General features: G+C 36.5%; 1 protein-coding gene across 1 annotated transcript in view; it reads left to right on the top strand.

The window, feature by feature from the left end:
* Positions 1–26,874, top strand: part of Madm (MLF1-adaptor molecule) — a 56,532-nt gene that overhangs the window by 20,510 nt on the left and 9,148 nt on the right.

The raw sequence follows: 26,874 nt of genomic DNA, 5'->3' as shown, positions 1-26,874 counted from the left end.
AAATACGAATGTTTGTTCTCGGGTCTGGGGTGTTTAATTTGTATTTAAGTATGTATCTATCTATATAATTATATTTATCTGTTCCTTAGTTCCCATAACACAAGCTTTGCTAAGCTTACTTTGGGACTAGGTCAATTGGTGTGAATTATCCCGTGATATTTCTTTTTATTATTATTATTACTAGCTTTTACCCGCGCTTCGCACGCGTAAACTTTCGGTCTGGTAGTTGCAATTCAAATTTTCGGGATTTTACAAAATTCCCCTGGAAATTTTCAAAATTTATATCGTGGTCTTCATTGAGGTTGTGTTGTGAATGACTGTACAAAATTCAAGACCCTAAAACCCAGTGCTGAAATTAAAAAAAAAAAACCCAATCCAAATTCAAATTTAAAATTCAAATTCATTCATTCAGTAAATATGCCGCACGCAATGGGCACTTTTACACGTTATTTTTAAACTACCAGCGCTTTCGGAAAGACCATCATTGCCAAGAAGAATGCGCCGCAAGAAACTTGGCAGAAAGTCATTTTTTCAAAATGAAATACTTAAAAACTACAGTATACAATTAAAGAAATAAATACAAAATAATAATAATATAGAGATGTATGGGGTCCCTTAGTTACAAAACTATCCGTGGAATATCGGAATAAAAAGTAGCGTATGTGTTATTCCAGACGTCCAGCTACCTACACACCAAATTTCATGCCTCTAAGCCCAGCGGTTGTTATTTCGACATTTTATCCCTAGGTATCCCGTGGGAATATCGGGTCAAAAAGTCGCTTATGTCTTTTTCTAGACATCCAGCTACCTACATACCAAATTTCATGACTCTAAGCCCAGCGGTTATTATTTCGAGATTTTATCCCTATCCCGTGGGAATATCGGAATAAAAAGTAGCCTATCTGTTATTTCAGAGGTCCAGCTACCTACATACTAAATTTCATGGCTCTAAGCCCAGCGGTTGTTATTTCAAGATTTTATCCCTAGGTATCCCGTGGGATTATCGGCCAAAATAGCCTATGTGTTTTTCAGAGGTCCAGCTACCTATATACCAAATTTCATGACTCTAAGCCCAGCGGTTATTATTTCAAGATTTTATCCCTATCCCGTGGGAATATCGGGATAAAAGTAGCCTATGTTTTATTCCAGATGTTCAGCTATCTACATACCAAATTTCATCCAAATCCGTCCAGCCGTTTCAGCGTGAAAGAGTAACAAACATACTCACTCACTCACTCACTCACTCACTCACTCACAAACTTTCGCATTTATAATATTAGTAGGATTGTACTGGGTCTATAATACTTATCTCTTTCTGACTAAGCTTGTGCGAAAAGAGCAGGGACATTAAATCGTAATTGACATTTCAATCAATTTTTAGAAAAAATATAACTCCATCGAAACTATCGATGATTCCGCCAATGTCGAGGTTGAAAAAGACACTATCGGTTGGCCGTTGTACGGTAGGTAATTGACATGGATTCATCAATCCAATTCCTAATTCAAGAATCAAATCACTTAGCATTAGCAATAATGATTTTTTGAATGTGGTGGACGCTTAAAAGAAGATTGTATAAAAGTTTATTAGAGTTTGAAAACTGTTAGGTTATCAAGCTTTTATTAATACTGAAGTAGAAAAGGCTGCTGATTAATCACAACTGATAAATGATGTGATAATGACTTGTATATGAAATTGTGCCACTTGGCAGCTCCCGTAAATCTGCATTTGTGATATAGCGTAGCCAGAATAACACCTGTTCGTTCTGGCAGCATAATAATATTATGCTATATCATAGTCATGCATTACGAGTAGTTTCCATTTATTAATAACGTGATATTGGCTCTTAAAATATTATTTTTCTTTATTACCAAAGAAAATACCTAAACAACTCTTACTTAGTCACAATTACAAATACATACATCAAATAAGTCTTATGATACCTACTACAATATTATGATAACAAATATCCTAAGGCATTTTTGACCAGTGTATTATACTATTTTGTAAACCAAAAACAGAATGACGTAACATAGTTAACTGTTAACTTTGCTTTTATCGCCCGGTTTGAGGATGAGATGACATACGTAAAGTATGCATGGAATTGAAGTAATGAAAACGTTTTAAATATAATAAGTTACTCTTAAAGCTGACTAAACTCTCTTTGAAAAGATTGACAATATTTTTAAGCACTCTAGATGACACTGTCCAATCAAATATTACAATCATGAAATAGCACGACTTCCCAAATCGTATGTAGCGGTTAATATCCTATGGGAATAAACGGATGTCAAATGTTTCTCCATTATTCCAAGTTTCGTACCGTTTTAATATGACCATCAGGATTGTTGCTGTGTTTTGAGTTTTGAGACTTTATGCGTTATCTTCATCAAGATTGCATACTTTTTAACGTATTTCGGAAGCAACATTGCAAAAAGAAATTAAAAAATCTTGCAAGTAGCATTACTTGTTTCCTTTACGACCTCGAAATGTATTATAACTTGCACCATTTTTCTTGCAAGTCTAAGCGGATAATATTTCGTTTGTGAAACTTCCGTGAAAGCACTAAATTAACATTCGTTTTGTCGATGAATATATCAACTTCTACATTGTATGGAAACAATAACACGTCCTGTGAAGCAGTTAATAGTGACGTAATGGATATCTTTAAAAATACTGTCATAACACCTGCTGATTAAACAAGTTTTTGGATGTAGATTGAATAAAAGCAACTTTTTAATTCATTAAGAGATGTCTGCTACTTCTACTAGGTACTACTTAAAATATCTTGGGCGCTTTGTCAAGACAGATGATATATCCTCCTAGGTCCTCGCGTACTTTATAAAGCACTAATTAATACTAAGAATAACGCAGAATGTACTTTATAAATAATATCCAAAATAACAAAGCATTTCAACCACGTCTAGGTCTTAAACGCTAAGTTTGTTAAAAAAATTCAGGACTCAGGAGGATATAATCACAAGAGGGTAAAAAGTTTAAGTAATCAATCCCCCTAACATAGGTACCATTTTATTAGAATTGTTGAACTTTTTTGAGACAAATCTTAGTTTTCCGACGATAAATCACTCGAAAACTGTAGTTTATTAAATAAAGGAAAAAATTACTTTTTAGGCAACTTGTCTATTAATTTGACTGCAGGCAGACAGGGGTTTCATAATACTTTTTCTTAAAACAAGATAGTGCTAGTGCACTAACTCATTACCTAGTAGGTATACCCTTGTTATATCTCCTGAAACTATGTTGTTCTTAATCATCTCTTTCCACCCTCATACTAAACCGTGAAAGAGAAAGAAGTGAAAACGATTGTGATTCTGAGTGCATTAGACAATAAGGCGGCAGCCTTTGGCTTCTGTAAATTTTATCGTCGCATTTGCTTTGATTTGAAATGAATAAAAATTTAAGCGTTTATCGATGTGGAAATGGATCATCTCATCATAATCGAGGGTATTCTGGCAAAACAGAATAAGTGCAAAGTTTTAAAAAAATTGTTACATACATAGGCATACTCAATTTTTTCTGCTTTATTTATCTAGCAAAACCGTGTAAGTAAGTAAATAAATATTGTGCACTTATCCGGTTCTGCCAGAATACCCTCGATATTCGTTAGAAAAGTATTTCCGTTAATAAAGATCTTTTTTAATCCAATTGTCTCATTTCGGTTTACATTTTGACCTAATTGGAAACCATCTGTTTCAGGTAAACCACGGGATAAAAAAATATAATAAGCGGCGGGCTTTGCAGTTGACCTACATACGCGACGTCAGCAGGTACCTAATGGTTGGGGTCGTGATAATTCTGCCATCAACTTTATACGGGCTCGTGTACTGATCAAACCCTCCATTATTGGAAAGAGCGAATCCTATGCTCTGTCGAATAATAATATCATCAGATAGAGCGCTGTTTGATGATTTAATTGTCGTATTTAGTCGTGGAAGCCTAGTGGTTTGAACAATGGCCTTTCAAGCAAATGGTTGTGGGTTCGAACCCAAGCTCGCATCTATGACGTTTTCGAAATTTATTTGCGAAATTACATTTGAAACATATAAAACAATAAACACGAGCTTTGCCGGAAAGGAAAACATCTTGAGGAAACCTGTATGCACATGCGAAGAAATTCGATGGTGTAAAGTTCCCTAGTGGAAATTACGACCCATTCTCATTCAGAGAAAACAGAGAGGAGGCCTGTGACCAATAGTAGGATACAAATGTAGACGCAGATAATGATGATTTAGCTTATTACTTAAGAGCAATGCAGTCTAAAATGCAGTATTTTTTGGATGACTTACTTCGTTAGCAATTAGTTGGAACCCCCCCCCCCCGCATTGTCACTTCAAAGTTCAATATCTCAAAAACGGCTGAACCGATTTTGATGAAACATGTCTCAGATTCATCGCTAAAAAACCTGCTTTCAAATAAAAAAAACCGCGCTCAAATCGGTTCACTTGTTTAAGAGCTACGGTGCCACAGACAGACAAACAGACTCACATAGCGGTCAAACTTATAACACGCTTTTTGCATCGATTTAAATAATGACTATTGAAGTATAAATAATCTCACTCGCTTTGTTCCAGTATTGCGTAGCATTATGTCACGCACCTTTTATTTATTGGATTTCAGGTATTCTACATATTTTAATATTTCGGCGTGCCCTTGCGTCAACATTTTTATGTTAAGAAAGATCTGTGCGTGCAATATTTTCGTTAATATTAAAACCTGTAAGTGATATTGCGGAGAAAACGTTAAATTCTTCAGTCATTCTGATATCTAATCGCGAGTCATTTTCATTGTCTTATTTATTACAATTACAATGTTTGTGTTGCGTGACTGCCATTTTCGACTTCTAATTCATCTCTGCTTTCTACTTTTGCATAATTGATGTTTTCTTGCAAATTAAAGGCCGAAATAATACACAAAAATAGTAAAACATACAGCACTTATCAATGCAATAAAACTTATCGCGTCGCTCTAGTTACATGGTTTCCGTCGTTTAATAATTTCCCTGCAGATTGCATATTTATCATGGATTGTTATTGAGGTTTATAAACACAGCTTTTTGCCGGCATCCTTTAAGTTTCCATCTTTCCCACTTGGCCGGTAGGTATTTGTATTTGTATTTTTTGCATTGAACTTCAATGTTATGGTTCAGCTCAGCTATTAAGTATGCTGTTTTTTACAAGCTTTTATTTAACTTGCAATGTATGTACATATATGTGCTAGTCAAATCTTGCGAGTTAATTTCACGCATTTCCAGTGGTCGGATTAACTTGAAATTTGGCATACTTATGTAAAGGCTGGTGTCAATACAATAATCTGGTAGTGACATCCAGTCCAGCCAAGATCGTCTCCACAGGAGGGAATAAATATATTACAAAACTTATTACTTGTCAAAGTCAAAGTTCTAAACAATTTACATGTATTTGAGCAACTGAATAAAGATACGGTCGATAAAGCCATTATATTTCTCGAAAAACCATACAGTTTCCAAAGTTGTAGGAAATCAAATGTTGTACTCAAAGTAACTAAGAATCTGATCAACTTTTTCTTCTCTGAAGAGTAGTGTACTTTGTCCTTGCTAAGTCTAAGATTTAATTCTTCTTTGATCCAGAAAACACCATTTCTTTTACTAATGCTATAACTATCGCCTATCTTTCCGTCTTCATTCATCTTCCAACTTATATACATTTTAATTATCAAACAACATTAAAGAGCCGCGCGAGTGTGTTTATTAACTGCTGCTAGCTAATAAGCTTCTAAGAGATCGTGACTTGCTTAAATTTTGAAATAATGTTACACAATGTTTTATAAATTACGTTATCATTGCACAACATCATCCTTGCTATCTTGCTATGTAAGACAAAATTATATTGTACATAATATATCAGTGGTGCCGCCATTTATCGGGATTGGCTTAGGGGATTGGTGATCAGTGTCTTCATATGAATTTGAACCTACCGGATCTCAAAATTTTCAATGAACGAAATTTCAATACAAATACCAGGACAGGCGAAACGAAAATGAATAATTTAGTCTTTATGAATATTTCGGATGGTTGAAAAAAAATATATACTGAGCGGCAAAAAAACAAATGTATGCAGTAATAGATAGATAGATTGTGTATGTAGAGTGGGCCAAATTTTGTGCCGCTGAGTATATCTGCCGTAAGCCGTAGCCGTATCGCTGTAAGCCGTGGTGGCCTAGTGGTTTGACCCATCGCCTCTCAAGCAGAGGGTCGTGGGTTCAAACCCCGGCTCGCACCTCTGAGTTTTCGAAATTCATGTGCGGACATTTGAAATTTACCACGAGCTTTGCGGTGAAGGAAAACATCGTGAGGAAACCTGCACAAACCTGCGAAGCAATTCAATGGTGTGTGTGAAGTTCCCAATCCGCACTGGGCCCGCGTGGGAACTATGGCCCAAGCCCTCTCATTCTGAGGGGAGGCCTGTGCCCTGCAGTGGGACGTATATAGGCTGGGATGATGATGATGATGATGATTATATCTGTTACTCATAGTATAATATTATGTTGCCATTTTTTTTCCTTTATTTGCTTACCACTTATTAATGGTTTATTTGATTCCAGTTTTATTTTTATTTTGCTAAATATGTATGAATTAAAAACAGTTTAGCCACGGACTTTGAAAAGCTTCAGAACCTTTTGACATCTTTTTACTGCGCATAATTAATTAAGGTCAACCGGGGCTATGTCGTCTACGGGGCTAATGCTTCCATTCCAATTATCATAAGAAAAATATTGTTATAGACACACGGCGCGGTGCTCGCATGTTCAAAGAACATTCGACGCCTGATTAATCAATTAATTGTGTGCAATTAACATATTGATTAGGCGTAGGTTAGTCTAAATATGTTCCGTTCGGCTTGGTCCGTGGGTAAGGTCCGAGTTGCAGCGAATTACGCATAAATAAATAAGTAAATTTACATTACTCTTTGGACAACATTAGAGAAACAAGTTTCCTACGTAAAAACATCCTGAAGCATCCTGTTAGCGAGATAAACAATGTCAGTGATCTTTATCTTACACAATTTCATAACTATCACACTTTGTTCGGAATATGATGATCAAAAGTCATGAAAAATGTTGTAATTTCTGTATAAAGTTTTTTTAATGTAATAAGGTACCTATAGGTAAAGTATACGCCAGGCTTAAGTTGCGTTTCCACCAGAGATGCGATGTGCGAGGCGAGGTAAATGAAGCGTTTCTATTGGTTAATGAAAAACGTTCCTCCCAACCCATCCTCGCACATTATTGAAGAAGAAGATTGATTTATTTGCCAACATGAACAATACAGGATAGGCGCACAGAATACAAATAAACAATAAACGAATATAGAATGTGTTTGGCAGTCCCTTGCACTGTGTGACAAAAGGAACAGGCTCAGCTTATTGGAGGAAACGCTGCTTTAAATGGGACTGGGCCGGGCGTGTTTGCCGGACGCACCCACAAAAATTGGCACACTGAGCCACATTGTGGGTACGGCATGATGGATACCGATGGCCAGATAGCGATATGACTTGGACGCGGGACTGAGTGCATGGCCAAATACAGCTCTGGATAGGGAGATGTGGAGGTCACGAGGGGAATCCTTTAACCCAGCAGTGAAACAGATGTTCGCTAAGTATAATTCATTAACATTCAACAAATCGCGCTCAGTGGGGCCCCATGATTTCCACATTTCCCCGCCGCCCACTGTTCCGCCAGCAAAACAATTATCAAATCGTTTTTTCGCTTTGATCGTAAAACCTTGAGCTAATGGACCATAAACATCATCCGCAAAAAGGCGCAGAATTTGGCAATATACTTAATTATAAATTTTGTTTTTGTTTTCATTCTATTCTAATTGAGATTTTGACGATTTATTTAAAACCAGATCCTGACCCCGTGCCAATTTCATGTCTCTAATCCGAGCTGTTGAAGTTTTGGGGGTTTTCATCCAATCTCATGAGAATATCGGGATAAAAAAGTAGCCTATGTATTATTCCAGATGTCCAGCTATCTACATACCAAGCTTTAGTGTGAATGACATTTTAGTATCATTTATACTGTATGTATGTAAACTCTTTACTGCACACAAAAATAAGAAATAGACATACTGATACACAGAGGGAAATACAAATGCGAGCTTATCACAAACAATGGATATCTTCCAGCTAACCTAGTTAGTGTGTAGAGGATACACACACGTGTGTAGTGTATTAGCAGGCTTGTACTAGATTTTATTTAACTTCGTCTGATTGTAAATTTCTCGATATGTTTGGAACAAGTCAAGCTGAAAATATACCCATTTCCGGTGGACGGAATGATTGAAAATTGTCTACATTTGTAAATACTGGATGTAGATGTCGGCGGCCGATCGTAAAATCCGCCAGATCACGAAATTCCTAGGCATATCGTGAAATGCCGCCAATTCATGAATCATCCGCCATATCGTTCATAACTCACCGTTTAGCGATTTGCCTAGTGACGTTTAGGCAGATCATGAAAGCATATCATGAAGCATTTCATGAAGTTTAGGCAGCATGAATTCCTAGGCATATCATGAAACGCCGCCATATCGGTTCTGGCACTTCGCCGGCCGCTGCCGCGGCACGCTTGCTTCGCTCGCTCGGCTCGTGCGTCGTGATCACAATTAATACTAACCACTCCTCGCTTCGCTCGTCGTACCTACATTTTTCTATATAAATAAATAACAACTAGTGAATACTTTATTTACCAACAAAATTCTAACCTCTAAAATACGGGCAGACGTCCATGGTTTTTTTTGTGCACAGAATCCGTTTGATTCACATTAAAAGAACGAAGCTGATGTTCAAATTCTTTTGCACTTCTATTTCGAATTCAATCACTATTTTCGGTTAAAGATCATTTTGTTGCGACGCCGATATTTTTTCACGCGCTAAACAAACACGGGCGGTCAGCTGGTCACGGCCGCCATTGCATACGCAGCGCCACCAGTGGCCAAATAAGAAACTATTTTACGATGTGCCCGTAGAGCTAGAATATCGACGAATGCGTTGCTCTAATCGATCTGCCGTATTATTTCTCAGGCACATCGTGATATGCCTGGCCAACGTTTAGGCATATCATGAAATGGCGGCGTTTCACGATATGCCTAGGAATTTCGTGATCTGGCGGATTTTACGATCGGCCGCCGACATAGACACTAGTAGTCAGCAAAATGTATAGTCGGCAAAAAAGTTGCATGAAAAAAAATTTTTTTAACGTTGCAAATTTAAATTATTGAACCTATTTTATTCGGATTTCTTTTTAAATATCAAATTAATCCTAAAGGCTTCGTGTACTTTTGTGTCTCGCATACACACGCCGTTTTCTGGAACTTATACGAAAATCAGACATTATTAGTTCCATTACTGCAAGAATATGCACTTACGCTGCATCAAACAAAGCCAATGACATCATAATTTATCCTCTTATCTTATTATGTCAATTCGCTGATACGAAAGAAGCCCTGTCAAGTCAAAACAAGAATTAGCTATATTTCCCAGAAGGATTATTTATATTTTTGATAAACATAGCATAGATATTAACTATGACTATAACTATTATTCTTTGAAATAAATAAATAAATATCGCGCGGATTTTTTTCAGCAAGTGCATTGAATTCGAACTGCCTATCCTGAGGCCATTTATCACTTTGGACAGTTGCTTAAGCCGCGAAAGCAAGAAGCGGTGATTTAGTTTAATTAAATTTTATACTAAGCATAGAAAATTTGACAGAAACAATAAAGAAACAGCGCTATTGTCAAGTTTTAAAGATGTTTCGAACCGAAAATGACAATACCACAGATCTGTACTGAAATGGACGATCTATCGTAAGAGCAGTGAAACGTTATGAAGATTGAACGTGTCAATTGGAATAACTTATCGGTTCATTTCACTAAATGACTGCATTATATCTGTTAGTTATATTAGCCCAATACGCCATTTTTGTTTTGTGTCTGTAAAACATAACCATCGCACAACAATGACACAATGCGAGACTGGCTGGTATTAGCCAAATTTAATTTAAAAAGAAATGCTTTTTGACTTTAAATCGACACGCAACGCCAAGGTAGATCGTTGTGGCGTTATCCATTTCAATACAGAATTGTTATCTGTTTTAGGGCCCCATACACGGTACGATTCGTCTATACGATCCGTCGCTTCAGACCGATCGAAACGACGAATCGATAGTGTATGTCAAGATCGTTAACGATTTACTTCATCGAAGACGATGTCGGAGATCGCAACAAAGTCCCATGCAATCATGAATATCATAAAGATGAATCGACAATGGGTCTTTACGATCAATCGTCACGATTTTCATCAGATCGATCGTACAGACGTATCGTACCGTATATGGGGTCCTTTAGAGTCAGTTTTCATCGAGGAATCAATTCAGTCAGTGCGAGTTAACACAAAAGTGAGTAAGTAAATAATGTTGGTTAGTTAAAATCTTAAGTTTGTTCAAGATCCGATTGTTGGATCCTTTGTTTACCTTGCTGAGGATATAGATTATGTGTGCCTGACCAAAATAGCTTCGAGGTTTGCATAAAAAGGCAAAGATCCTGTCGAATGATTATTTCTTTATTTGAGTGTGAATTTGAAGTGTCTCTAGCAAATTTGCTCGCACTCGACCTTCATTGAGAGTTGTGCACAATATTTGTCATTGACTAAGATCCTCGAGCTGTTCAATGATGTAAATTGGCAAGTCTCAAGGCCACTTCCTTGTTTTGATTGGTGTCGGGTTACGTGGAAATTCGGCGTAGATATTTGTAGTCTGCGAATAAACTACGATAAGTACTTAATGTATGTTGTTATAATTAGCAACGTTCCATTTTATATCGAACTATTGAACTTCGTTTTTGTTCCAAAATTTGTTCAAGTTTAGTTTTAGTAATTCGTTCGTATCGTAATTATGGAAAATAGAATAAAAAATAAATTCGTTTCTGTCTAATACTATACGCTGTCCGTTTCAAATCTTGCATACAGAATTTTCCTACTTACATAGGTCAACGTACAAAGCTTGTTATGATAGCCTAAATTTAATAAAGATATTTTGACTTTGACTTGACTTTGATTTTGAACGCTCCCCAACGCTGTCAGAAAACTAATTTATTATTATCTACTCCTTTTATTAAAATGAAAGATTCAGCACTTCTGTATCTAAGAAGGTATATCACTATTAGTGTACACATTACACACATTACATAGACATATTGATTAAATATGTCGTAAACCTAGTACTCGTAGGTAGGTTTGTCGAACAATGATAGAGTAAACACGTGTCGAATCGTAAAATGATCTAAAACATGAATTACGCAAGCGCACTGGCCGTTTTCCAGATCCAACTAAAGTAAGTAACTAAACAAATGCATGTTAATGAAATGTACAGGTATTTTATTTAACCAATCTAGATAATAATTTGTGAAAGAATAAACATTTTGAATACAAGTTTTTTGCTGACAGTGGTTACTGCTGTCTGTATTTGTATTGTCATTTAATCTCAGAACAGTCTGATCGGAAGTGGATGTTAATCTAGTTTTCTAGATTTGTCTCAAACTTACCTACTCTCTTAAATTATAAAGTATCAAGTTGACGTGAAGATAAATAAAACAAATATTATTGCGAGACACTGTTACAATATTCATATTTTTGCCCATACCAGGATTCGAACCTGTTTTAAAAATTAGAACAAAAATCAGTTCGTCTCAAAAGCAACAGGCTCACACTGTCAACTTCTGCAGTCTAAAACACGTGAGCAATAAAATTTGATGAAAATAAATTGAGTTTACAACTCACTTTACGTCCCAATAAAACATAAAACTGGCCAATTTATTCAAAGAGTTCTACTGAGGTTAACCGAGACCATTTTATAGTTCAGCTTTAAAAATAAATAAATATGTACCTACGTCTTTCACGCGCAAATGTAATAAATATGTATAAATATTTCAATTCAAACATTAGCAATTGGCATTGATCACTTTTTACAATGTGGTCTAATTCCAAAACCATTTCGAGGAATAGGTATATTAAATCATTTTATAACATTTTTGTAAAAAAATACTAATTGATCGTGTGTATATTTGCAAAACAACGTTTGACCTTTGTTTGACTTTCATCGTAAAGAAACGTTATATAACTAATCCGCCTAATTCTAACACTGCCAGGTGACAGAAGACACTACGTTTTTTAAAATAATTGTGATGGGCATCGAAAAACGTAGTTTTTAACGCCATAGCAACTACGGTTAGCTATAATTCCTATAAACTTCTAAATAGGGTAAAAAATTTAAAACACAACTAAAATCAAAATCCTTCAAATACCGTACCGTATCTTAAATCCGCCTATTTTATGAAAAAAATAAAATAAAAATAAACATTGTTTTTTTTTAGACCAATGCCAAATTTGGCACTGGTCTCACCGTCGACGAGGAATCGATACGCTATCGATTTTTCTCGATCAAGAAAAGGACATATATTAATAGTTGATCGAGGGTTGTTCACACTGCTGGTAAGCAATCTATAAGTAAGAGCATTCACAGATGAAACTCGTTTAGCGATGCTGTCAGAAATACCGAGACCAGCCGGCTGTAATTTTTCTCTACAGTGCAACTACAGTCTAGTTTCAGGAGACGATGTGCGACTGGTGGCAAGTAATCGCCCTTACTCGAATCACTTGTACACTCGCTTCTAGCCTAGCGACAACAGTTTCGGAACTACAACCTCACAACTCGTCAACTCGTATCTAATCTCTAACGCAACTCGCTTCTCGTTCGTCATTTGCAGTTGGTGGGGCCTTATCCTTAAACACACGTTATTTAAAACACATATCAGCAATTTATGTCTATATACAAGATGCTAATGGCAAGATGAAGAACTTTATTCAGACTTTTATTTATAGGGAGTTTCAAAAAATTATCCGTAGTATTTCAGTATGTACGAGTAGCTGGGTTAGTTTCCCAACATGTCTGTAAATGTCTTCAATTGAATGTTTAAGGGGATCCCATGCCCCAATGACCTTCGATCTGAATTCCCTGGTTTTCTAATGATTTGTTGTAGCTTATTACATTAACAAGAACGGCTTTAAGCAATATAGTATCCCATATTTACTTCAAAGTTCATTGTTTTCGAGATATTTGCAATCAAAGTTGAACAATTTTAGGCCAAAAAACTGGTTTTCTGGCCATAACTTTTGTGTTAATTAGTTTCAAATGAAAGCCCTCGACCAGTTTTTAGAGACGTCAAAGACAAACCCAAATAAGTAGATTTCGTATATGTTAGATCTTTCACGTCAATAGAGATCGAAATAAGTGGTTTTTTTTTTTTTCAGACAATGTTTAAAAAAATCATACAAAATAAAGTATTCATTTTTTCAAAATCCGGTAGACAAAAATGGAGATAAAAGATTGGAGAGGAGATAGCCGTTTGACTTATATTCTATCTATATTGCAAAAGTAGGAGATACGATTCAAAACTTGTCAAAAATCGATGAAAACCTCGGGTAGCCCCTTAATTCAAAATGTAAATACGCTATTATCTCGGTACATTTTGAGTATCGATCAATCTAGAAAAACATTTGTTAACCTCAAAAACAAATTAACTAATTCTACGTGGCCTACATCCTTCGAAAAAGTTGTACAGGTCTACGATAGCACATTAATCCACCTATGAAACTTTTATTAAACGTTAAACAAATGCAAACGTTAAACAAGGCAATCCGTTCTGGAATTTATGTAAAACATTATACAGAGACGCTGTTCGTTACGAACATGAAATGTTTAAATGACTCATGTCTTACTTATCTTGCGTTTCAAATTCTTGTAAAAATGTTGATTTTTTGTCGAAATGAAATTCGCCGGTGATGCATTCAAAAATAGACACTTTCGGTTCCATCCATTTCAATACAAGCCCGTGCTGTTCATGAAGTAAAAACAATTCTCATATTAAGGAATATACGAGTAAAAACGATAAAAAGTCATCGTTACTGCGAACGAAAGAATCTTGTGCCTTCTAGCTCTTAAAGACGCTAATATTTGGAATATTGGAAAGCAGAAAACAGCGTGAACAGAATCTAAAATTCAAAAAGTGAAACTGCGTATCTCAAATATATGTGTGAGCATGATACATATTCATATTACTGATTCACTCTGGTACGGTGAAATGCTCCAGGGCCTGACTATTCAATGTATTTATAGACGTCATGGCAAGGGGATGATGGTTTCTATGTTCAGCAAATTGAATCATAATTGAGTCAACAGTCCTTTGTGTTGCTCGCAATGCGATACTCTTGTTTGCCTCACTTTGGTGATCAGAATATAATAGTGGTTTGAGCCGCGTGGCTCGTTGAGTTTCAAATATTTAATTCGATCGTAACTCAGTCCGTCTGTCTGTTACCTCTTCCCGCTTAAACCGCTGAACAGAAAATGAAATTTAGTATGGAGATAGTTTGAGACTCTAAAGGGCATAAATAAATAGTTTTTATCCCGAAAAAATATACTTTACCCGCGGGATAGCATTAAATGAATTCTTCGCAGACAGAGCCGCGAGCAACAGCTAGGATCATATATTTTACTGTAAGTTGAGTAAATTTTGCTAACTTAAAAATATATAAAGTAAGATTTTCTCCAAAATTATGACACCAATTTCATATTCTCGACGCTCTGATTCAAAATCATATTTTTAACGATTGCGACTAAATTAAGGGAGCCAAAATTAATTATTTAAGTAATGTAAGAAGAAAACTAAAAAAGACAGAACGACAGCGCTTAGTAACAATCTGACACATCCCAAACACACTGCAGCTAACGAAGCAAAACAGTAACTGCGTAAATCACTCAAGCCATCAAAACGCTTTGCGCGTTCCATTTATCCTTAAGCACCCTGCGATTGCGCCTAAAAAACGTCAACACAAAATTGGCATGGCATCATACTTTATTGCAGTCTTGCCAAACTTAGAAAATTAAAATTATCTTAGTACATTGAAAAAGCGTCATCTTATGGCTTAAGTCTGACACTTGGCGAACCTGAGTCAATAAAATTGTAACTAAATTTGCAACGCCAATATATTTTATCTCAAGTAGACGTTTAAGATTAATTTATGGAGCTCGACGATATACGAGTATGTGACGCTAACTTTTCAAAGTGATACTATGTAACGCAGATTTTGTGGTTTGCCAAATCTAAAGTGTAGTTTAATGTTACGATTACGATGAATAGAAAACAAAGACTTAACAGTTGTGCATAGGAAAAAGGGACAAGAAAATAATTCTTGTTTATAACGACGCAGAGATAACATGATCTGTTAACATATTGCATGGCATGACACACGTTATTAGACGTTTACGAGAGACGATTACGTTTAGATTGGAACACCGTCGTCAATATAACTAAGAACATATCAGCTGTCGCGTTCTGTAACATTACCACATCCGCTACAACCGCCAACATCAAAGGATCAGTGTTCGTATCAGGCGTTTTGCGAATTTACACGAAACCAAACTAAATTTGCTACCGACAAAACTGTTTCAGAAATTTCCAATGCAACCGCTTTAGAGATACGATTCAAACTTGAACACAATGATGGGGTATGAAGAGAAGGAATGTAGTTACTGCATGTGCAACCGATGCTCCACCATCCGGTCTTTGGAGAGTGGCCAACAAAGTCGCGAATAGTACAAGTATAGTACAACAGGTCGACGACACCGGGTACGTTCATAGTTTAGGCCAGCCCAACTTAGCCGATACCTTTTCTAGTGCAGAACGTCTGACACAAAGTGATTGAAGGGATCGAGTTTCTTTGTAAAGATTGTGACGAAAAGGAGTTTTTCAAATCGATCTCCATATATTGTTGTCGGAGCAAAAACCATTTTTTTACGACTATAAACAGCCAAAAGCTGAAAGGCTTACGAATATAGCTGTTGTTGTAATGGACAAGTTAATTTATTAATTAGTCTAGTCCTAGTATAGTCTGTCGACGTTGGTGGCCGAACTGAGATTGTCTCACACTTTAATTAGTTTTTAACGGTGTAGCAAGCAGTGTTTTCTTACGCGGAAGTTCATACAAAGAACATAGATAAATGTCAGTGAACACCGATTCATCTCCAACCCAACTATCATGTTCTCTCCGTTAGAATTTCCAGTGAAAGTAAATTTCCATTATTATTGACCAGAACAGTACAGAAATAGATACCTATTAATCATCGCGGGCGTGCATCCTGACGTCACTGTTGCGTTGCCTTTTATTAATACGACGCCTAATTCAAGCGAGTGTCTCACGTGGGCGCGATACATTTGCTGTTTAATACTGATGCCTGTGACGGTGGTGCCTGACGCCAGCGATGGACGGAAATAGATTCGTTCTTGACATTGAATCAGTTGGGGTGCAGTGCGTGTTCTGGGCTCGATCAGATCGCGAAACGAGGTTCAATGCCGCGACCCTGGACGTTTATTCTAATCGGAATTTTATGTTAAATCGACCTTCACCTTCTCTGGCGGATAGTGGGAAGAGAGTGTGTCCTTTGCAAACTAGAGTAATTCAAAACATGGCATTTCTTGCGCTTTTTACTTTATGATTAGCAGTGTCGTCCAAAAAAGTAGCTCTCTACAATTAAAACAAGATTTGTGTTAGTTAATTAACCAATGAAATTTCACCACGCAGACTAAATGATAAACGCAAAGCATGTGTGTCTTAAATTCTTAATGATCTATCAGCGACAGTTAAATATTGTTTAATTATTGAGCTAATTTCTCATTCGTCTATCAGTTGCCCAATTATGTGTTGTAATTCGTTTGTTACAGGGCAAATGTTGGCAATGCTTGTAGATACAGCCTGGTGCCAAAATTGCTAGCGCCAGTTTTGCAATGCCAAAAATTTTGACATATCCTCGTATTATTTATCACAATCCCTCACAAACGTTTCTACGCTACAATGCAGTTCATATATTTTTATGTAGTGCTCGTAAATTTTATAAAGTCAGCATGATTTGATGATAATTCAGACATAATTGTACTCGTAGTACTTTGTACGGTTGGTTAAAGTTTAGCTAAATCTGCTTTCAATATTTCTTTGTCATAAGATGGGTGTCATCAACATTTCAATATTTTTTGGCACCTGACATAATTAGACTAATGCTCGTTGTAATAATCCTGAAATTTACTTTAGGATTTTTGAGTTTATCATTCTTTAAAATTAAGCATTGTTACTAAGTTTACTAACATTAATTTGTCGCCTACAATTTACAGTTCTATGTTATCTCCATCAGCATTAATATTAAAATATTAACTAACAGCTTACGACTAACTCTGGATAGTAAAACTCAAAGATTCATATAATAATTCATAAGTAAACGCTTTTGTATCTATCTGTCACATGTCTTCATAAATTTCATTTGTAATAGCAGATTTTATCTCCACACGAGACAAACCAGTGCCAAGTTTTCGAATTAGGAAACTGTCTAGCTCTTGATGTTAAATTTACCGTTAGCTTTTTGCCTTTGTGTGATTTATAGAATCGGCGCTTTGCATTCGTCCGATCTTAAAGACCCTTTAAAAAGTTCTTAGAATTTAAAAGGGACATTCTTAAAAAGGATATTGTGATTGAAACAGACAATAGCGTAGAAAGAGCCTTATTGTGGAAATATTCAACATTGATTCTGCGGATGCAAAGACCGATTTTATTGGGCTTTCCAATTAAGGTAAGGTCTTTACGCATGAACTGACTTAATTTATGGTTAATTTCAACTTGTAAACTCTTGTTATTATTTTATGGTTGAAATTTTCAACTCAGGTTGATTAATTATAAGGCTGACAATCATATCAGTAATAGTGTCTGTCGGGTTTAGAACTTAGTCTGTTTTGATGCGATGTTTTGTTTTAATTTGATATTGATAACGTTTTCAGGGTTGTCTTTTATTAATTGTGGCTATTTCTGTTTTGGGATCGCGCGTTAATAGTTACGGTGAATAATAATTCTGTCCCTGTTTCGACTATTTCGTCTACTTCGCTAGTTGAAGCAGAAATTGTGTCAGTGTTTCCTTTCTTTGGTATTGGATTTGTATCTAGTGTTGTACTTACCTGTTTCTGTCTCTTGTATTCTGAATTAGCGTGGCGGTTTTGTTAATACAAAGTTTGAGGTAAATTTTTAATCTAACTATGTTATAGGTAATTTATTTATTACATGTAAAAAAGCATCGTGGAAATATTGTTAAAAAAACCACAGAAAACTTGATAGAAACTCATAGTGCTAGTAATATTATGTGCGTTATAACACAATTAAAACACTTACTATTTACAGTCTTAAAATCTATTACTAGAAAAAGAGCGTATCTTCACGGCACTTACGTCCTTTTGTTGAGAAGCGCAGTTTTTCGGCAATAACTCAAAAACGGTATATCCGATCATGTTGAAACCAATTTTCGTTAAAAGTATTTATTAAGCGTTACCTTTCCATATTTTGTGCATATTTGGATAAACGGTTTACAAGATAGAGGGGAAGGGAACACAATTTTTGCTACTTTGGGAGCGATTATTTCCTGAAATCTTCATTTAATCAAAAAAGGTTTTGCGAAACCTTACTAACTTTTCAAAAGAACTGTCGAACTATGTGCCACACGTTAATGCGAGTTATTTTTTTTTTTTTTTTTTTCAATTTCTGTTACGTCTATGGAGTGACAGACAGACAGACAACGGGCTTGACGAAACTATAAGGGTTCCGTTTTTGCCATTTTGGCTCCGGAACCCTAAAAAAGATGACGTCATAACTCTTCTTTTTTTTTTTTTTTTTTGTGCTAGGGTCAAATTAATTGTTATGGCCTAAAGATCAATCGTTCCGATTTTCATGCTTCTAACACCATGAGCAGCTTTTTTTGGCGTACCGCTAGCACTATCATGGTTTAACGAGTTGTCCATGGCAACGAGGTACAAGAAAAATTTGATCGACCCACGTGCTTACATTCCGGTAACGTGAGAATATCAGTATACTAATAATACTGACTTCCTATAAACATAGCAGATCGTCGCAGTGATTCCAGGACATTCCGCAAACTTCTCCTAACAATCACATATGTTAAGCAACAACAAACAAACTGCTATGAATACAAATTCACATATTAGTTCGGGCACAAATTCCACGTCAAGTTTTGCTACAAATAGTACAACTATTCCGCTAGTCTAGAACGTGTTGTCCGTATAGCTACAATACTAGTTGCTACTAGTAGTGATGTGCCGCGTCGTTATGAATACAATTGCAAATCGGCGAATACAGACGGATTATTTTAGTTCCTAGATTCGCGAATACGCTTGCTGACCTCAATTTAGTGCTAAATACCCTGTTTGACCCTGGACTGAGGATTGAAGAACTTACTTACTATTAGGTATGTTGTTGAAGTGGTAGCATAAAATATTTAATACTTATCTGAATTTTATATGTATTGAATATTTTTTTTGAGTAAAAAATAAATAAATTGCCAGATTGCCTAAAGAAATAAAAACAATCAACAAACGTAGAGGTATAGTTAACAACATTAGAATCAGCTACAGCGAAGCGTGCAAAAATATCTGACACCTCCTGACGGCTTTAGAAATAAGTAGTCATAATAATAATAATATCGTATCAGGTATTTATGTACGCTTTGATATGTTAGATATTGGACCCGCCAGTTAAATTCTGAGTGAATGAGAGAAGTATTTATTTCCCTTAATTTGAGGATTGATCGGGCAAACAGTAACAGACATAAATGCAATTTTAAACATTTTATATGCGAATACAGATACAGAATATTCGGTACATCACTTGGCACTGCTTACTGTAACCAGGTGCTAAAACTTACGCTTGCGCGTTTAAATTAGCGAATCCGAGCGTCTGTCGTACTCGTACACTACCTACACACTTTTAAGTATCCTAAACAATCCACAAACCTAAAATTAAGTTTTAAGTGTCCTGTCGTGTCACCAAGTAACTTAGTTTTAGTGCTAGTTTTAGTCTTATCTATTGTATTATTGTAAGGTGGTGGTACTTATGGAGCCAAAATAAATATTTCTTTCTTTCTTTTTTTTCAAGTAGAATATATTAAAGCCCGTGTACAAGGTATATCTATTTATTTATACAAACAAACTGAGATGGTTTGCTTATAAAAAGTAGTGAAATACGTAACTTAGTTTTTATTGTTAGTTTTAGGGGCTGTTTCACCATCCATTGATTAGTGTTAAGTGGCGGTTAGGTGTGATGCCGTCTCTATTTGTTTTGCGAATAGATGGAGACGGCATCACATTTAACCGTCGGTTAACGCTAATCAGGGGATGGTGAAACAGCCCAGTGTTTTAATCTCATTACTGTACGGTGGTGGTACTGACTGATGGAACCAAATAAATCTTTCTTTCTTTCATAAACAGCCAAAACTGGGATAGTTTTGATGATGACAAATAATAAACATAGATTTAAAAATTGTTTTTTTTTAATTTACTTTTTCCACCGAAATTATGGCGCAGGAAAGTTGTAGTATTAAGGACTGCAATGCCCTTGCAGGGTTTCACGTTCTCTAACTGTTATTATTATTATAAGATCTGTAAACTTTACGTGAGAGTAATAAAACATGATTATATTTATGTGTTTTATGACTATATTATTATGTACCTACTCGATCGGGAAGTGGATGGTTTATTCTTTTTTTTTTACTCAAACACGAACTGGCAGGCCGAAACGAACGTTGCCGATTGCACCCCGAAGTTAGCCGAGACAAATGATCGGCATTGCCGAGTATTCGGTCATCTTAACACCGATTAATCGGCTATTCAGTAAAATCAGTCGGCACATCTCTATTAATTAGGTAGTCGTTAATCTCGTAGGTATTCGAATTCGCAGCCGGCTTTGCATTCCTAAGTTGGAATTAGTTTGCGCAGCTCTCCCAAGTTTACGTGGTAGAATGCGATTATCAAAATCAAATTTAAGTTAGGACATGTGTGTGATGCTGCGTTCTAAACTCCACCTTGACTTTTGAAGAAGAACTTACGCGAAGCATTAAAATTGAAATATTACTTAAATTCGCACGTCTGTACCAATAATGAAAAAAAAACTACTCTTACTCATTTTTGAATGAAATTTTTTAACCCATATTTTTTACTCCTGCATAAAAATTTCAAACATTTCCATGTATAAACAATTCTTCAATTCTTTTGGGCACCCTGCCCAAAAGCAGCGACGGGTGATATTTGTAATATAGATTTTTAGGATTAGAGTTAGTTTTAGTTGTTTTATTTATTTATTTCTGTTAATTATTGTATATGTATATTATTTGTTTGTTTATAAATAAATCCCCTAATTCTTCAATTCATTCTTATATAGATGCGAAATTTGCGAGTGTGTGGCAATTTGTATGGAAATATCTTTTTTAACGACTATGTCTTTTGATTGCGTTAACTTAGATTTTTTTTCACTGCTTCAAGGGGTGGCAGATTTGAGTAGGTACCTATTTGTAATTTCAGCTCGATACCTCCACGCGTTCCTTAGAAAAGGACAAACAAATAGACGAACAGTACGAGGGTTGCCTTTTAAGTTGTGTCGTTTGGAAAAACTAAAGACAATGAGTTAAATGGTATTTATTGTTTTTCAAAGTAATAACCGTGATATGTAATACACTTTTTCATTCGATCGAGCCAGTTTTCGAAACATTTATTCCAGTCCGAAGTCGCGGCGGGGTCTCCAAAAGGCCGTTTTGTATGCCTTAACCGCTTCTTCTGGCGTCCGGTACCGTTGACCACAAAGTCGTTGCTTGATTTTTGAAAAAGTAAAGAAATCATTAGGGCTTAAATCTGGGCTGTGCGGCGGGTATTCCAGATTTTCGACGTTTTGCTCTTTTAAAAACGCAATTGTCTGCCGGGCGGTGTGCGTGCTGGCATTATCGTGGTGCAGTACTATACGACGTCTTGGGTTACTTTTTCGGAACTCGCCGATAACTTCAGGTAAACAAACAGTGGTATACCAGTCAGCATTAACTGTTTTACGGTCTTCGAGCACGATGGTGGCAACGTGGCCATTTTTCGCTACAAACATAGCGACCATTTTTTTCGAAGTGCTCCGTGAGCGTATTACTTTGGACGGTTTTGGCTCATCTTGGAACACCCAAACAGTCGACTGCTGTTTAGAATCCGGATCGTAGGCAAATATCCAAGATTCTTCACCACTAATAATGTCATAAACGTGTTTAGAGTCTCCTCGGTTGAATTGCAGCAGAGTTTTGCGACACCATCTAATGCGAGCCATTTTTTGGTCCACTAAGTAAATGTGGTATTCAGCGTGAGATCATTTTTTTTACGCCTAAGTGATCATGCAAAATATTTTGAACACTGGTCCCTGAAATGCTTAATGAAGCTTCTACCTCACGGTATGTCGCATGGCGATCTTCGACGATCAGTTGCCGTACAGCATCAATGTTCTCCTGGGTTACGGCTGTTTTTGGTCGACCTTCACGGTGCCTATCACTAATTGTAAATACCAGCGTTCCACAGTCCGGATGCATGGAGCTTTATTATTAAAAACCGTAGATAGCTCGTCAAAGCACTGAAGACGCGTTAAAACCCTTTTGAAGTTTAAAAAATTAAAGTTGTAGGTACTAAAACGGTTCGGCAGATCTCGAGTCATTCTTTTGTTTTCGAATTCTAAATTCAAATATTTTAAGATGATTGAAACTACAAGCACTTACTAAATAAAACCTGTTGCATTGAAAAATGATAATCCTGTCCTGACTCATACATAACATAAAATATCGCCGCCTCGTTGTCGTTTACGCTTCACAATCACAAGTGCAATTTTATATGCCACAGCGAAGCGCGCAAAAATATCGGACACGTCCTACCGGCCCTAGAAATAGAGTCGTATCAGCAGGGCTACTACGAAACTCGAAGTTCGTGTCGTACCGTCCCTCTCGCTCTCGTATTAAATAGTATAAGTGTCAGAGGGATCGCACGACATGAACTTCGAGTTTCGGGTTTCGTAGTAGGTAGCCCTGCAGATAATTATGCACGCTTTGTTGTGTGTTGGTGACTGTACCTGCCATTATTATTCAAATAACACAAAGACACTTGATTATTTGCTGCGCTATAAACGTAAATTAATTAGATCTCAGCTCGTTAATTAACCTGTTTCACAGAAATTATCGCGTTAATTACCTCTAATAATGCTGTTGCGGGAAGTATATTAAATGGCGAGGCGAGGGAAAGGATTCTGAATCCATTTTTTAATGATTTTTCTCCACTTTTTTACAAGGCTTTGGAAACTTTCTTTCTCTTTCTAAAAGAAAGAGATGGAAAGCCGTCTGTTACTAGTCGCCTTGTTTTAATTACGAAGTTAATTTGTTGGAATGGAAATAGAATTAATTCCGTGCTCTTGTTTTACTGTTTCTGTTAGTGCGCTGGTTCACTTTTATTTCAAGCGATCGCATTTTAATCTAACGTATTTCTTTGTTATCGACGTTTAAGGTCTGTCTGTACCCATCATACCGTTATCATACCATGAGCGTAGCAACTTGTCAGGCAAAACTATATTCTTTGTATCGAAAAGTATGAGACTATGCCCACTAGCACAGTGTATTGTATGCGCTTGACGTTCCGTTCCTGACACGTTCCTATTACGGTCATGGCATGATACGGTGCAGTGGGTTGATACCTTTAAAAACAACCGTGCCAAATGGCATGCCTCTAAATCCAACAGTTCCACACTAACTGTAAAAACTTATATACAAAGGTGTTGCAAAATGAATTGAATTCTGCTGTCATCAACATAATTTTCAGGCTAAAAATTTGCTGATGTGCTACATCGTGGCTACATCAGTAGGATATGGGTTCAAAAGGTTGCATCTCAACGATGGTAGTTAAAAGGACCCCGGACCTAAAGTATGTAAAATGTCATTTCCGTTAAATATCCTGAGATATTGATATGTTATAGATTTCAAAGTCCTGATCAAAAGTCTCTAAGGGTGCTACCTCTGTTTCCGGGACCCTTTTAGAGATTTGAAAACTATAACATATCAAAATCTCAGGATTTAACTGAAACCACCTTTTCCATACTTTAGGTCCGGGGTCCTTTTAACTACCATCGTTAAGATGCAACCTTTTGAACCCCACCCATATCCTACTGATTTAGCCACGATGTAGCACATCAGCAAATGTTTAGCCTGAAAATTATGTTGATGACAGCAGAATTCAATTCATTTTGCAACACACCAACGCATTTCCGCTGCAATTGCAACATATCTGTCAGAGACAGCCTTAGTTATTTAATTTTCTCTATCGGTCGTTGTTCTTGACCGATAACCTTGGCTATTAATACATTGATAGGTATTTGTACGTTTATTTTAAGATATTTCTCACTAAATGGCAGTCTTGTGCTGATTAGATCGTGAATTGTGATAACACTAACTTTTGCATGTGACTCCGTCTGCGAAGAATCTGTTTATCTCGCGTGAAATATGTAATTTCCTGGGATAAAATCCATCCTATATCCTTCTTCATGAGTCAAACTATGTCTACTATACCAAATTTCATGTAAGTCGGTTCCGGGGTTTAAGAGGACAGACAGATACACTTTCGCATTTATTATATTAGCGTACCTATTCGTATGGATTTAAACTTTTCTCATGTCAGTTTGATTCTGACTGGTCTCATTAACTAGTCCAGTCTATTTAAAAAAAAAATCTGCTCTATTTGCCGCATTGTCTCATTAGGTTTATGTAATTATCCAAAGCTCTTCTAAAATCGCAATACGTAAAACCCACGAGGTATTTCTTCCCTCTAATTAATCAGATTATATGCCCGTTAATTGGGGTAGACCCTTACAATTACAATGTCTTCTAAAAATGCTTATACCGCTCATTATGAGTAATGAATCGATTAATGACCATGCTGAAAATAATCCCATGTTAACAAGGGTGGTCAAAATTAAAAGACTTGTTTTGATCAAAAACCAGATTTTCCGATTAGTCTTATAGATAGTTTTTAGACTGCGGCTCCACTGAGGTGGAGACGAGCGGAGCAGACAGGAGACGTGCAGGGATCCGCCTCATTATCGTCAGACGTGTAGGGATTGGTCGATCCTACACGTCTCCTCTCCGCTCCACTCGTCTCCGCTTCAGTGGAGCTGCAGCCTTAAACAGTACAGATAAAACATGATTACGGTGTTAAATTGATTACTTGGTTACTTATTAATAATCATGTAATATGATCTCAGTGCGCTCTCACCACACGCTATCATTATTCAACGAAGATTTATCGTTCAACAGACCATAATCTTGGGCGAAAGTTGTTAATGTGATGTTTGTTTCGTTATCGTAAAACGCCACTATGATATATGTGAATGTGATGTGAATGAAAATAGATTCTGAGGCTCACACTGGTTCACAGCACCATTAGTTCCGTGTTATATGAAGGGTAAACAATGAAATGCTTAAGGTATTTTCTGAATGAATGAATGATTGACCTCTACTTATTATGTCAGAAGTAAAAAAAACTGCATTCAAGTCTCATTTGTTTCAAAGAATACAAATTCTACAGATTAAAATAATTAATAGATAAAGATAGCCTTAAATTTGGCACATATCTGTGTTTGGATATAAAAATGACAGTTAAGTTCTCGTGTAGACACACCAGCGAGTCGCAGCACGGATTTAAAAAAGACTATCGTTCTTTCCTAACTGCTCAGGGAGAAAAGAGCAACAAACGAGATACGGCGTGCATACTGCCCAATGCCCGCTCTATCTGTGCAACTGTATTACATAAATCTCACATATCCCTATTACAAATTGTCTTAATCATCATCCTCATATCAGCCGTAAGCTGTCCACTGTTGGACAGTCACTGCAAAAATACGTGACACGTTTTACCGGCCATAGAAATAAAGTCGTATCAGATACATGTTTATGCACACTTTGTTGTGTCAGATATTGGTGCTGGTGACTAGATATAGGTTTCCCCCAAAATCTCCAGTTGCATTTGTTAAATTATACCTATATTAATTATCATCAATCATCATGCAATGACTCATGACGAGTTACCACTACTCGACAAATGCTCTTATAATGCTAAAGAAATCCGCTCCGGTCTACAAGCAACAGCAATAAATAACCTCAAAAAACTACAGATTTCAACTGAACCGACCTCTATTTTGCATACACCCGGGTCGCGGTCCCAAACGACTAATAAGCTCAATTGAATGATTGGCCGACCCGATCGACAATTTGCGACGATTGGCTTAGCGGCCCTCGCGTGCCCGACCGTAATGCGCACTGATGAAATGGATTTTGAAAAGACCTTGGATGGAACAAATTGGATCTGTGATTAACTTAAATATTGAAATTCGATAGGCTTTTAAATTATCTTCAATCTCGAGTTTACTTTCTATAAGCAACAGTAGAAAAAAAACGTATTTCCTATCCTGGTATCCTGGTGGTGGAGAAATCAATAATCATCTAATACCTAAGTGATAACTTAGAAGTTATTTTTAGTAGTTATTACTAGAAGATTACTGTCTAATTTTAGGATTAAAAAAGAAAACCCTACGTTTGCATTCCATATATTACCCTCTACTACTACGTTATGTATACCTCTTTTTTTATTATGAGAGGGAGGCAAAAGAGCAAGTGAGTCATCTGATGTGAAATGATCACCACCGCCTATGAGTACCAACTACTCAAAGAGAGTCATTGGGCCGTTGCCGGCCTTTTAAGAAAACATAAGCCCTTTTCTTGAAAACCCCGATGTCATAGTTGTCCGTAAACCCAGCTGACGGATGTTGATTCTACAATTTCACTAAACGGCGCAGGTATTGATACAATTGCACTGAAACAAGATCAA

Source organism: Choristoneura fumiferana, chromosome 5 (assembly GCF_025370935.1).
Source record: "Choristoneura fumiferana chromosome 5, NRCan_CFum_1, whole genome shotgun sequence".
Classification (NCBI taxonomy): domain Eukaryota; kingdom Metazoa; phylum Arthropoda; class Insecta; order Lepidoptera; family Tortricidae; genus Choristoneura; species Choristoneura fumiferana.
This window is presented reverse-complemented; position numbering and strand designations above follow the sequence as displayed.